At 36.7% G+C, this 14022-nt stretch overlaps 1 pseudogene; it reads left to right on the forward strand.

Moving 5' to 3' along the window:
- Positions 1-3749: 3749 nt before the first annotated feature.
- Positions 3750-13114, forward strand: LOC149541514 (receptor-like protein EIX1; annotated as a pseudogene).
- Positions 13115-14022: the final 908 nt, after the last annotated feature.

Consider the following 14022-nt stretch of genomic DNA (forward strand, 5'->3'; position numbering starts at 1 on the left):
AAGTAGTTTGCATAGGGCCTACCAAATTAGAATACACCAATTCTAATGGTGCTCTAGCCCTTCTAGAATTTCTAGAATTAAAGGGAAGCCTATGTTCCTTACCCAATATGCAAGCCTCACACTTTCCATATGAATCTATGATGCTTGGCAAACCATCTACCATTCTTTTCTTGGACAAAAAATTTCAACCAACAAAGCCAAGATGTGCATACTTGAGATGCCAAAGCTTGGAGGGGTTTTCAATCATGCTCCTAAGAGCTGATTGCTAATGTACTATTTTTCATGCATGCTTGGGAGGTGTAACACTGACTTGAGAAGAGAAACATGTCTCTATCCTCAGTGGGAACATCTAGTTCTTTGTCATTTGGACTGCTACAAGTAATCTATTACTCTCATCCTTCTCATGAATGACACTTGTCATTTTCCATCAGCACTTTGTATCCATTTTGAATGAGTTATCCAAAACTCATCAATTTGGGTTCCATACCGGGGGAAAAATAAACATTTTATATTTCCTTCTTCTCACCTTGCTTGGTGCGGACCATAATGGATCCTTTGCCCACTATGGGAATGGTTCAGTTATTTCCCATTTTAATTTCAGACTTAAAAGTCTTATCAATGAAAGAGAATAAACTTTCATTACAACTCATGTGTGATTGCTACAACCACTATCCAAGTATCATATCTCAGGGCTTCCTTCTTCACCAATGTTATACATGATGAAGGTTGTGGGATTGATTGCATTTTCCATGTTCACATCAGCCACATTAGCATTATGCTTTGACTGATCACCCTATTTCTTCCAACATTCACTTGCATAATGCCTATACTTATGATAGTAGTAGCATTCAACATTTCTCTTGTTGGAGTTGTAATTCTTTTTACCTCCTCTAGAGTTGTTTTGATAGGTGCTTTCTCCCTCTTGGTTGCTTGCTCATCTTGAGCTTTCTGTACCAACATTCCTTTGACCATTCCTTCCACAACATCTACTTCTTGAGCCTCTACCAAAGCCATTTCTTCCTGTCCCCCTATCTCTTGAATTCTCTTGAGCCTTGAAAGACTACTCATGGGAAGTAGTAGCTGACCTATTTATTCGGTGCTCATGGGTTTGAAGAGTTCCCATCAACTCATCCATGGTCAATGTGGTGAGGTCCTTTTCTTCCTCTATGGTCATGACAAGATTGTCATATCTATGAGATAAACTCCTCAATATCTTCTCTACTATTCTCTGATCATCATAGTCTTCTCCATTTGATTTAAGCTAGTTTAACAAAGTGGAGATTTGTGAGCTGAACTCTATAATAGATTCATTGTCCCTCATCTGAAGGTTCTCAAACTCTCTTTTGATCATCTATAGCTTCACTAATCTAACCTTATTAGTTCCCTTGAAGTTCATTTCAAGGATGTCCCATGCTTCCTTTGCATAATTTTCTACTATAATCTTGGGAAAAATTATCTCTGTCATTACTACCTCAATCAGAGTTAATGCCTTTACATTCTTTCTCCTTGACTCCTTCAGCCAAGTCTTTGATTATTGGTAAGGGTAGCATATTGAGTTGGGTATGTCACATCATTAAACCCATTAATCACAAACTCCCATAAGTCATTTGCAACCATTATGATTTTCATTTTCTTTGCCCATGTATCATAATTTTGTCCATTAAAGGATATTGGCTATTGTCATATCTTTCTTGCATCTCTTGCCATATCAAATATCCTAGAAAACAAATTCCCTAATTCACTATGGATGTGGGGCATCAGAGCTTTGATACCATGTGAAAAATAAAATCACAACCCTAAAATTTTATGCACTAATGGATTTAGAGTGATAGGAGTGGGTGCTAAGTTAGCTTGACATAAAAGAAAGCTAATTGAACTTGGCACAAGGAGGGTAACTCAGCATTGTGGATGCTGAGTGAGCTCGGCAACAAGGGATGTCGAGTGAGCTCGATAGCCACTAGAAAGTGGTGCTTGGTAGAAGAGGATGCCAAGTGAGCTCAGTAATAACTATTGAGAGAACTCATTGAAGGAAAATGAAAAAGACTTGGTAAAGACCAAACTGAGTGGGTTGTAAACTGAACTTACAACCTAAATTTTTTCACCATTAAAACCAAAGAACCAAATAATGAAGATTTTAACAAAGAACTTCTCAAAAAAAAAAAATGCAATAATGAATAAGAGAAGAACAATAAATATGTGTATGCCTGCTTCCTTGCATGCTATTCAAATGTGATAAACTATTACAAAATCTAGGATCATTCAACTTCAACTAGAAAACTTTAAAATCTTCAAACTAGTAAAACGTAAAACTTTAACCTTTAAACTTATAGCTCTAATGGCTGCATACAACAATGCCTGGAGCAATCACTACTTCACAGGACAAATCCAAACATAATGAACTTACAGAATGACAAGAGGTAACATGTGCAACTACAAACATGAGAACAAAATTCCTTCTATCTTCTAAACTCTAACGACTAGATCTATTGATTGATTTCCTTCTTTGCTCTATATTCTTGCACTTCTCTGCTCTGCAACTCTTCAACTCCTTCAACTAATCGAATGAGACTGATTCATTCCTTTTGTCTCTTGCCAAAAATATTTTCTCCTCCTTTTTAGATTTCAAAAAATCACCTACCAAGCATTAATATTTTTGACACGGCTGGGGTGGTAGGTGGGGTGTTTGGCTCCAAGGGCAAACAACTACCTACATTTAATATTTCAACATAGTTTTGGTTTCTAGGTTATATATATGCCTACATTATCTCATTACCATGATATGTCACCCCCTATCCTCTTCCAATCTTGGATGTAGATTCAGTTCAACTTCAAGTAAGAAATATATTTTAGTTTTCTTTCGCTATTTTGATGATTTCAGAAATAAATTTTATCTATTCTAAGTATGTTCCTCCATGTGGTTTCAGCCAATAAATCATTTAATGTCTTGAAGATTTCATCTAATATATTTATGTTAAATGGATTGGCATGTTCTAAAGGTGTTTAAAGTTATAAGGATGTAACTAGATAAGCATGGTCCTAAGGGTGTTTAAAGTTATAAGGATGTAAGTAGACTCTTAAGGTGATTATGTGTTCATGACATATATATGGTTAAGCTTTTTCTTTTTAACTAATCCTAGGTTTACAACCAGTTTTGGTTGAGCCTAATTAAAATCATGGTGAGTATATTAGTTACTCTGTTGTGTTTTCTAGAGACCCTTTAGTGTTGTTCTTAATGGTATGATGATATTGATCTCTTGTTTTAGAAGTAACTTTTTAAATTCGACAAATTCTGTTTTATTGATATTTCAATTAGAATTCTATTTTATCGATTATTCTTTTAGTTACTATGAATGTTTAGTTATTTTGGTAGTTGTATCATTTGTGTCTAAGAGCTTTCTTTTCAAGTCCTATTTTTGGGTTTTGTTGGTGGATTTTATTGAACTATAATGAATTGGGATCCTTTCCTACTTCATATAATGAAAACCATACACATTATTCTTCTTATTGATTTCAAGAGAAAGTGTGTGAACCTATGTTATATGTAGAAAACATTCCTTTTGAACCCAACACATGAGATATATTAAAGATTCAATCAATTCTAAGTAACTTTTTTTTTACTGTAATGTAACTATTTACTCTTACTCTTACTCTTTCGGTGTGAGGCTTAGCCTCCTGTTTTCATTGTAAATTTTTTTTGTGAAAACTCTATAATTAATATATATATAAAGTATGTTAATTGTCCTTTTAGAATGGAGAGATACTTGGAGGACTTGTGTTTTTTCATTGCATTGACTTGGTTTTGGGTGACAATCAACTGCAATATTGTGTGCTTAAGCGAGGAAAGAGATGCCCTTGTTGCTTTCAAGGATGAGTGATATCCTTCCTTTAGGTTTAGTTCACGGGATGGACCTAATTGTTGCGAGTGGCATGGCATTGAATGCAACAGAGAGATATTTTATGTCATCAAACTTCATCTTTCTCAATTTTCAGAAGACCACCATGAAGATTATTTACCGAATGACATACTTTCTCCAGCCCCTTCAAATTGAACTGTCTGGAGCATTTTGATTTAAGAGCCAACCACTTGAGTGGCCCTATTCCAGCAGGTGGATACACTTCTAGTTTGCATCATTTCTATTGTTCTTGAATATGTTCATCTTCATTAAACTATTATTTAATGTGTTTTCCTAGTCTTGGTCATTCAGATCATTTTGATCAACACTGAGTGAAGCACCTTGATCCCAGCTTCAATTACTTTGCAGGGACAAATTTGAAGCATATTTCCTCCCTTCATAGCTTGACTTACCTGAACTTGTCCTATGCTGGTGCTAATCTGGATGGCAATATTTAGTGGTGTCTGGGAAATCTTTCCCAACTACAAGTCATGGATCTTTTCAGTAGGAATTACGATGAGGGTGAGTTTTCCTATTCAAGTTATTATTGTGGACCTCTAGAGAGCCTTAGTTTGGATTGGATAGAGCATGTGCGGGGATTGAAGTATTTGTCACTTCAAGGGATCCAACTGAATATAATGGGGGAGCAATTGGAAGCTTCAATTTCTTGCCTCACAAATCTCCACCACCTCAACCTCAAAGATTGTGATCTATCTGGCCACATCCCCAATGCTCTACAAAACCTCACCTCCCTCTCCCATCTTCAACTCAATTGGAACCAGTTTACTAGTTCCAGGTTGCCCACATGGTTGGAAAATTTGATTGCTCTAGTTTCTATTTGGCTTGACCACTGTGACCTGGCAGGGCTATTCCCTCCAGGTCTTTCCTGCTTGCCTCATCTCAAAGACCTCATGTTGGCCAGCAAAAAAAAACTAGAAATATCAAGGACATATTGTTATGTCAGTTGTCTCCCCTGCTCACCATATTTTCTCTATCGCATTCCAATGTTATAGGAAGTTTGCCACCTTGCATTAGAAATCTTTCCGCCCTTCAATACCTTAGTATCGCTGACAACCCACTGAATGAACAAATTCAAGCTTCAATTGGTTTTCTTTCATCCTTGAACTATCTTAGGCTCTTGTATAACCAGTTGATCAGCAATGTGCCCTCTGAATTGGGTGGGATTTCCACTTTGAAAGTGCTCTTTCTAGACCACAATTAGCTTAACAACACCATTCCCAATTCTCTCGCACATCTTAGTCAACTTTCCAAACTAAATCTCGCTAGCAACCATTTAAAAGGCTACATTTCTCTTCACTTTTTTGAAAAGCCTACCAAGCTTGTTGAGCTTCGACTTTTCGACAATAGATTGACTATTCAGATTGAGCCCGATTGGATTACTATAATGCAGTTTGATGATTTGGGCTTGGGCTCTTGTAATATTGGGGGTCTCATTCCTGCATTCCTTTCAACACAATATAGATTGAGATTTTTGGATCTCTCCAACAATGGTCTTTTTGAAAATATTCCAACTTGGTTGGGTAGCATTTCAACTTTGACAAATCTTAACCTGGCCAACAATAACTTGCAAGGTGAACTCCCTTCCACCTTTGATATAAGTCACTATTTCAGATATATTTGGGTGACAATATGTTGACTAGTTCTCTTCCCATTCCCTCTGTGTGTGCATCAAATTTGGACACATTGGACCTGTCCCACAATAGATTCACTGGTTTTATTCCAGAGGAGATTGGATCACTTCTTCCTAGCATTCAGTTCCTATTATACTCTCAAAATGATTTAAGAGGTGATATTCCTACCTCCATTGATCTTTTGCAAATGCTACGAGATTTGGATCTATCAAGCAACAACTTTGAGGGTGAAATACCATCAAGCATCACCAACTACACAGCTTTCAAAAGACTAAATTTGGTAAACAATAAATTGAGTGGAGAGATTCCATCCAAGATTGGAAGCCTACGCCAACTCGAAAAGCTTCATCTCAGTGACAACATGCTCGAGGGAAACTTTCTGTCTGGTCTCCAAAACTGTTGGAAATTGCAAATTTTAGATGTGGCCAATAATTCCTTGTTTGGGAACATACCTCTTTGGTTAGGGCAGCTTCCTGAGTTGATGATACTCATTTTTAGATCCAACAGCTTCAAAGGGTGGGTACCACATGCATTGGGCAATCTTTCAAGTCTCCATGTCTTAGACATCTCCCACAATAATTTGACTAGTGCTATCCCACCAGAGCTGGTGAGATTTGAGGCCATTATTGCTGGACAACTAGGAGAATCAAATGTTCTAAATGGTCAGTCCATTTATGGCAAATCATTACTATTATAAGGAAGAGGTCAATGTGAGCAACAAGAGATTGAACCTCGCCTATGGGGATTTTTTTCTATTACTTATAACAGCCATAGATCTATCTTCAAATCAGCTCTCAGGTGAGATTCTATCAAAAATTGAAAACCTCAAGAATTTACATGTCCTGAATTTGTCAAGTAATAGTCTTACAGGAGAGATTCCTTTAAGCTTTCATTTGCAAGAGTAGTTCGAGTCATTGGATCTTTCAAATAATGAGTTACATGGAAGAAACCCAGGGGAGATAGTACAAATTTCATTTTTGAGTTTCTTCATTGTGTCCAACAATAATCTCTGTGGAAGAATCCCAATAGGGTGTCAATTCTCCACATTCAATTCAGCTCACTTTTCAGGGAATAGAGGTATGTGTGGGTTTTTGGTAGATAAGAGGTCATGTAGTTGCGAGTGTGAGAAATATATTAAAATTTAATTTAATACTCACAACCCTAAACCTAAAATTTTACTCAGCACTTAAAAAATTGCTTGGCACATGAAGGTGTCAAGTGCTAGTTATACTCGACACTTGAAGGTACCGAGTGATAGATTGCTTAGCACTTGATGGTGCTGAGTGGCAGGTTGCTCGGCACTTGATGGTGCCGAGTGATAGGCAAAAAGTGTCGAGTTAGCTTGACACTTAAATAAATAATACTTGGCAACAATGGATGTCGAGTAAGCTCAGCTCCAAAGGAAATGCTCAGCAACAATAGATGCCAAGTGAGCTCAACTCAAAATTGAGAAAGAGGATGCCGAGTGTTCTATTCAATTGAATAAATATAACTTAAAGAATATTTCAACGTGAATGATTTCACCATTAAAACCAAAGAGCCAAGCTTTAACCTTTCAACCAAGTTTCTCAAATACAATGAATAGAAGAGGAAGAACAATAGGTTCAAGTATGCCTTCTTGCTTTTCTATTCAACTAAGATTTAAACTATTACAAAATCTCGGAGCATTTGGCTTCAACTAGAAAACCCTAAAACAACCCTAAATTGGTAAAACTTCAAACTTCATTAAACTTTAAACCTGCAACTCTAATGGCTACATACAATGGTGCTTGGAGCAATCACTGCTTCAATAGGACAAATCCAAACAATAACTTACAGAGAGAATAGGGGAAACATGTGCAACTATAGGCACAAACTTCTTTTCTTCTTCCTTCTTTTGCTCTGCTCTCCTCTGTAACTTTTGATCTACTTGATTTGCTTGAACTCTACAAATGAATGAATAAACATTCCTTTTATCACATTCCATTTTCCCACTCTTTTCACAATTTGAAAAAACTTCACCTACCCGTATTAATTTTTCTATCCGTTCTAGACATCAAGGGGGTAGGTGAGCATTTAGCTCTAGGGGCAAATGTCAACACTACATTAAATATTCCAACACTTCCCCTTTGTCCCAAGCCAAACAAATAAGGATCATAGCTTATCCAAATCAACTACACCATGACACTCTCTTAGGTGCACAAAAGATCCAATGCCTAAAGGCTTAGTAAAGATGTCTGCTAGCTACTGCTTAGACTTGCAAAAGTCCATGTTGATATCCCCATTCTCCACCAACTCTCTGATGAAGTGATATCTGATCTCTATATGTTTGCTTCTCCCATGGAAGACTGGATTCTTGGACAATGCAATTGATGAGATGTTGTCACAATACATTGTGGTTCCATCCTCTTGCCTTTCATTCAAATCTGTCAAGATCCTCCTTAGCCAAATTGCTTGACATGCTATTGCATTTGCTGCAATGTATTTAGCCTCTACTGTAGATTGAGCAACAATAGATTGCTTCTTGGATGCCCATGAAATTGCACCCGATCCCATATGAAACATGTATTCGGAAGTGCTCTTCCTATTATCTAAACTTCCAACCCAATTACTATCTGTGTAACCAACCAACTTGAAATCAGCATTTGTAGTATACAAAATACCAAATCCCTTGGTACCTTTCACATACCTTAAGATCCTTTTTCCTGCTTTCCAATGGGAATCCTTTGGGGTTTCCATAAATCTGGAAATCAGACTTACTACATGCGTTAGGTCTGGCCGAGTTGTAGTCAAATACATTAGACTTCCAACCATCCTCTTGTATAATGTTGGATCCACTCTCTTGCTAGAGTCTTCCTTGCTCAACTTCAGACCTACTATTGTTTTTGTGGGGGCTGCCTTACTATTTTGCATTTTAAATCTCTCCAAGATCTACCTTGCATATTTTTCTTGAGAGATGAAGATGCCATCATACATTTATTTTACTTCTATGCCTAGAAAGTATTTCAAGAGACCTAGGTCTGTCATTTCAAATTCACTGTTCATGACCTCTTTAAACTCACCAATTAGAGCCTTCTCATTACCAGTAAAAATCAAGTCATCTACATACAAGAAAACAATCAATACATTACCATCTACTGCCTTGATGTAAAGAGTAGGCTCACCATTGCTTTTACTAAAGCCATTGCTCATCAAATATGAGTCAATCCTACTATACCATGCCCTTGGAGCTTTCCTAAGCCCATAAAGAGCTCTTTTCAATCTATATACTTTATTCTCTTCACCTACAATTTCATAACTAGGTGGCTGCTCCACATACATTTCTTCTTTCAATACACCATTTAGGAAGGTAGACTTCACATCCATTTGAAATACCTTCCACTTTTGCTGGGCTGCAATTGCTATGACAACATGCACGGTTTCCATTCTTGCAACAGGGGCATATGTCTCATCATAGTCTCTTCCATACTGTTGTTTGTAGCCCTTGACTACCAGCCTTGCCTTTAGCATTGTATTTGGTCTTGTAGACCCATTTCACTCCAATCACATGCTTCTTGGGAGGAAATTCACTTAGCTCCCATATCTCATTCCTTTCTATAGCATCTATTTCCTCATCCATGGCCTTACACCATTTCTTCTCATTAATAGCTTCTTCAAAATATATTGGATCACTATGAGAAAATAATGCAAAATTAACACTCTCATCATAATCTTCATACCTTTCATCTTGGTATATCTCCCTAAGACTCTTGCTCTTTCTTGGTAATAGGGAGGAGAGTGTAGGATCAAAATCTTCACTGTTGCTGCATTGTCAACTTGCTCGGTCTTCACTAATACTCGACACTGACACTTGGTCATGCCTAGAGGAGCTCGACAATGACTGAACCTTCTTTCCTTTTCTTCTATTTGCTCCTTCTTCTTGCTGTTCATCAGTTTCTTCTTAACTCATAATTGGCACTTTACTTGAAGTGCTTGGTGACTCATCAGTTGGACCATTCCAAGACTGATTTTAAAAAAATTCCACATCTCTTGAAAGAGTCATCTTGTTGTTCAATGGGTCATACAATCTATATGCCTTTGATTTTGAGTTGCACCCTTTGAAGATGCACTTCACACCTTTTTCATCCAATTTTTGCCTTTTATCTTTAGGCACATGTGCATATGCAACACACCCAAACACCCTTAGGTGTTCAACTATCCATCTTCCTCATGACCATGCTTCTATTGGAATTTTGTCACGAACTGCCTTTGTAGGACACCTATTAATTAGGTAAACTAATGTTGCTACAACCTCTCCCCAAAATTCAGTTGGGAGACCTTTCTCTTTCATCATGCTCCTTGCCATTTCAACAATGGTCCTATTCTTTCTTTCAGCCACTCCATTCTGCTGTGGTGTATAGCTGGCTGTAAGCTCTTTCTTTATGCCATATTTCCTGCAAAAATTTACAAAATAATTGGAGGTACACTACCCTCCTCTATTTGATCTAAGGACCTTGATACAGTGTCCACATTCTTTTTCAGCCCGGGCTTTAAATTCTAAAAATTTATCAAATGCTTTAGATTTATTCTTTACGAAATACACCCATGTCCTATGACTAAAATCATCAATGAATGTTATGAAATAAGTACTCCCCCCAATGAAAGTAACTTGCATAGGACTGACTAGGTTGGTATGCACTAACTCTAATGGATATCTAGCCCACCTAGAATTTCTAGAATTAAAGAGAACCCTATGTTGCTTACCAAAAATACAAGCTTCACACTTGTCACATGAATTTCCTATACATGGCAAACCTTCTACCATTCTTTTATTTGACAATAAATTTAAACTAACATAGCCAAGATGAACATACCTAAGATGCCACAACCATGAAGGGTCTTCAATCACACTACTTAGAGCTAATTGTGTGGGAGGTGCAACACCAACTTGAGATGAGAAACATGTCTCTATTTTCAAGGGAAACATTATGTTCTTTGTTATTTGAACTACTGCAAGTAAGTTCTTGCTCCCATCCTTTTCATGAATGACACACCTATCATATTCCATCAGGACTTTGTATCCATTTTGAATGAGCTGACCAATGCTCATCAAATTGTGCTTCATACCAGGGGCAAAATACACATTTTTTATTTCTTTCTTCTCACCTTTCTTGGTGTGGACCATAATAGATCCTTTGCCCACAACTGGTAGGGTTCCATTGTTACCCATCTTAATTTCTGATTTGAAACTCTTATCAATGAATGAAAAGAAAGTTTCATTGCCACTCATGTGGTTGCTACATCTACTGTCGAGGTACCAAACCTTAGGGATTCCTTCTACACCAACATTACACATGATGAAGGAAGTGGCATTATTTCCACTTCCCATGTTAACATTAGCCACATTTGCTTGTCCTAACTAATCACTTTGCTTCTTCCAGCATTCACTTGCATAATGCCCATATTTATGATAGTAGTAGCATTCTACATTACTCTTATTTGAGTTGTAGTTTTTCTTACCTCCTCTTGAAGTATTTTGTGAGCTACTTCCTCCATCCGCTCTTTCTAAGCTTTCTGCCGCAACATTTCTTTGTCCTCCATTTCCTCGGCCTCTACCTCTGGAGTTTCTGCTTGAGCCATTTCTTCCTCTCCCCCTTCCTCTTGGATTTTTCTGAGCTTTGAATGCTTGCTCTTGGGAAGATGAAGAAGTAGATTTGTTGATCCTATGCTCATGGGTTTGAACTGTACCCATCAACTCATCCATTGTCAAAACAATGAGATCTTTTGCCTCTTCTATGGTCATGACCAAATTGTCATATTTATGAGGTAAAATCCTCAATATCTTTTCCACTATCCTTTGCTTTTGATAGTCTTCTCCATTTGACTTCAATTGGTTAATCACATTGTAGGTCCTTGAACTGAAGTCTGCAACTGATTCATTTTCCTTCATCTGAAGGTTCTCAAACTCCCTCCTTATGTTATGTAGCTTTACTATATGAACTTTATCAGTCCCCTTGAAGTTTTTCTCAAGGATATCCCATGCTTCCTTTGCATAATTTGTTACTGCAATCTTTGGGAAAATTGTCTTTGTCATTGTTGCTTCAATAAGACTTAATGCCTTAGCATCCTTCCTCCTTAACTCTTTCAAATGAGTCTTCTATGCATTTGTGAGAGCAACATACTGAGTTGGGTTTGTCACATCATTGAACCCATTAACAACAAACTCCTACAAATCATTTGCAACCATAATGGTCTTCATCTTCTTTGCCCATGTATCATAATTTTGTCCATTAAAGGGTGATGGTTGCTGCCATATCTTTCTTGCATCTCCTGCCATGTCAAATATTCGAAGAAAAACAAATGCCCTAACTCACTTTGGATATGGGGCCTCAAAGCTCTGATACCATGTGATAAATATATTAAAATTTAGTTTAATACTCACAACCCTAAACTTAAAATTTTACTCGGCACTTAAAAAATTGCTTGGCACATGAAGGTGTCGAGTGCCAGTTTTACTCGGCACTTGAAGGTGTCGAGTGATAGATTGCTCGGCACTTGATGGTGTCGAGTGGTAGGTTGCTTGGCACTTGATGGTGCCGAGTGACAGGCAACAGGTACCGAGTTAGCTCGACACTCAAATAAATAATACTCGGCAACAATGGATGCCTAGTAAGCTTGGCTCCAAAGAAAATGCTTGGAAACAATAGATGCCGAGTGAGCTCAGCTCAAAATTGAGAAAGAGGATGCTGAGTGTTTTGTTCAACTGAATAGATATAACTTAAAGAATATTTCAACGTGAATGCTTTCACCATTAAAACTAGAGAGCCAAGCTTTAACCTTTCAACCAAGTTTCTCAAATACAATGAATAGAAGACGAAGAACAATTGATTCAAGTACGCCTGCTTGCTTTTCTATTCAACTAAGATTAAACTATTACAAAATTTGGGAGCATTCGGCTTCAACCAGAAAACCCTAAAATAACCCTAAATTGGTAAAACTTCAAACTTCAATAAACTTTAAACCTGCAACTCTAATGGTTGCATACAATGGTGCCTAGAGCAATCACTACTTCAACAGGACAAATCCAAACAACAACTTACAAAGAAAACAAGGGAAACACGTGCAACTATAGGCACAAACTTCTTTTCTTCTTCCTTCTTCTGCTCTGCTCTCCTCTGCAACTTCTAATCTGCTTGATCTACTTGAACTCTACAAATGAATAAATAAACATTCCTTTTGTCACATTCCATTTCCCCCCTCTTTTTAGAATTTGAAAAAACTTCACCTACTTGTATTAATTTTTCTGTCTGTTCAGGATGTCAAGGGGGTAGGTGAGCATTTGGCTCTAGGGGCAAATGTCAATGCTGCATTAAATATTCCAACAGCGAGCATGACTCATTTGTAGGTATGCCACTGGTTTCCCAAGAAGAAGATAAAAGAGGAAGAAGAATCCAATGGGAATGGTATGTAAGTTGGATGGCAAGTTTTGCTGCTAGATTCTGGGGAGTGTTTGGGGTCCTTTTTTTGAAAAAGAAATGGCAAATAATATACATTCGAGTGCTTGATGGATATGTTGCGGGTGTTGTAAATATATTGTTTATCAGGAAGTAATATAGAATATTTATAAGAGGTATTGGCTTCATATTGTCATGGCTAATATAGATAGATTGTTTCTAAGAAAACAACATCTAATACTGTAGTGTAAAGAGGCAACACCTCTTGTGTAGGTATGGATGTCATTAGGAAAAGTAAGCTTGGAACATTTAAGTTGATAATTTGAAAAATACTCGTATTTATTTTATGTTTGACAACGTGGTCCATGAGCTTTAATTAACAATTTTATAATAATTTAAAAAAATGATAATAATAATGTGAACTTATTTTTCTTGTCATTATTTGGCACTTGATTCAATTGTGAGTATTTGTATATAATTTTAATTTAATTCATTTAATTAGAGACTATATATAATATTATTAACATTTTAATTATATTATTTCAAAGGGGTGCAAATCGTTATGTTGTTAAATTTTATCATGTCAAAGTCATAAATGCTAACAAATTGATAAGTGGGAGATATTTTCCACAGCAAGTGTCCCTTCAAAGGTGCAAGTGCTAGTATATTTTTTGTTCACCATAGTTTGACAAAAGTATTTCTTTGGTATAAATTCTATAGTTTTTATGTCATGTATTCTTAAATGCAAAAAACATACATTTCTTCTTAATAATGGTGTAAGAATTATAGGTTCAAAATAATTAGGCTTCTCATCTCTGTATGTGACATAGTAATTGTGTGTGAATCATTTCAATAGTCAATCAGTGAGGCAATGCAAAAGTGATTTTAGAATTAAGCATGTGAGGCATTTCAAGTAGTTTTTTACTCAAAGGGGTTTCCTCTTAAAATATATCTCATGTAATTATTTCCATATGTTGATCTTGTGGCTATCTCTTTGATTTAATAGATATAATCAAATTTTATAGTTTAATGTACTTTAGAAAATAATAGGCTTGTACCTATACC

This window comes from Cupressus sempervirens, chromosome 8 (genome assembly GCF_028749045.1).
Source record: "Cupressus sempervirens isolate cs-2001-9-10 chromosome 8, ASM2874904v1, whole genome shotgun sequence".
NCBI lineage: Eukaryota > Viridiplantae > Streptophyta > Pinopsida > Cupressales > Cupressaceae > Cupressus > Cupressus sempervirens.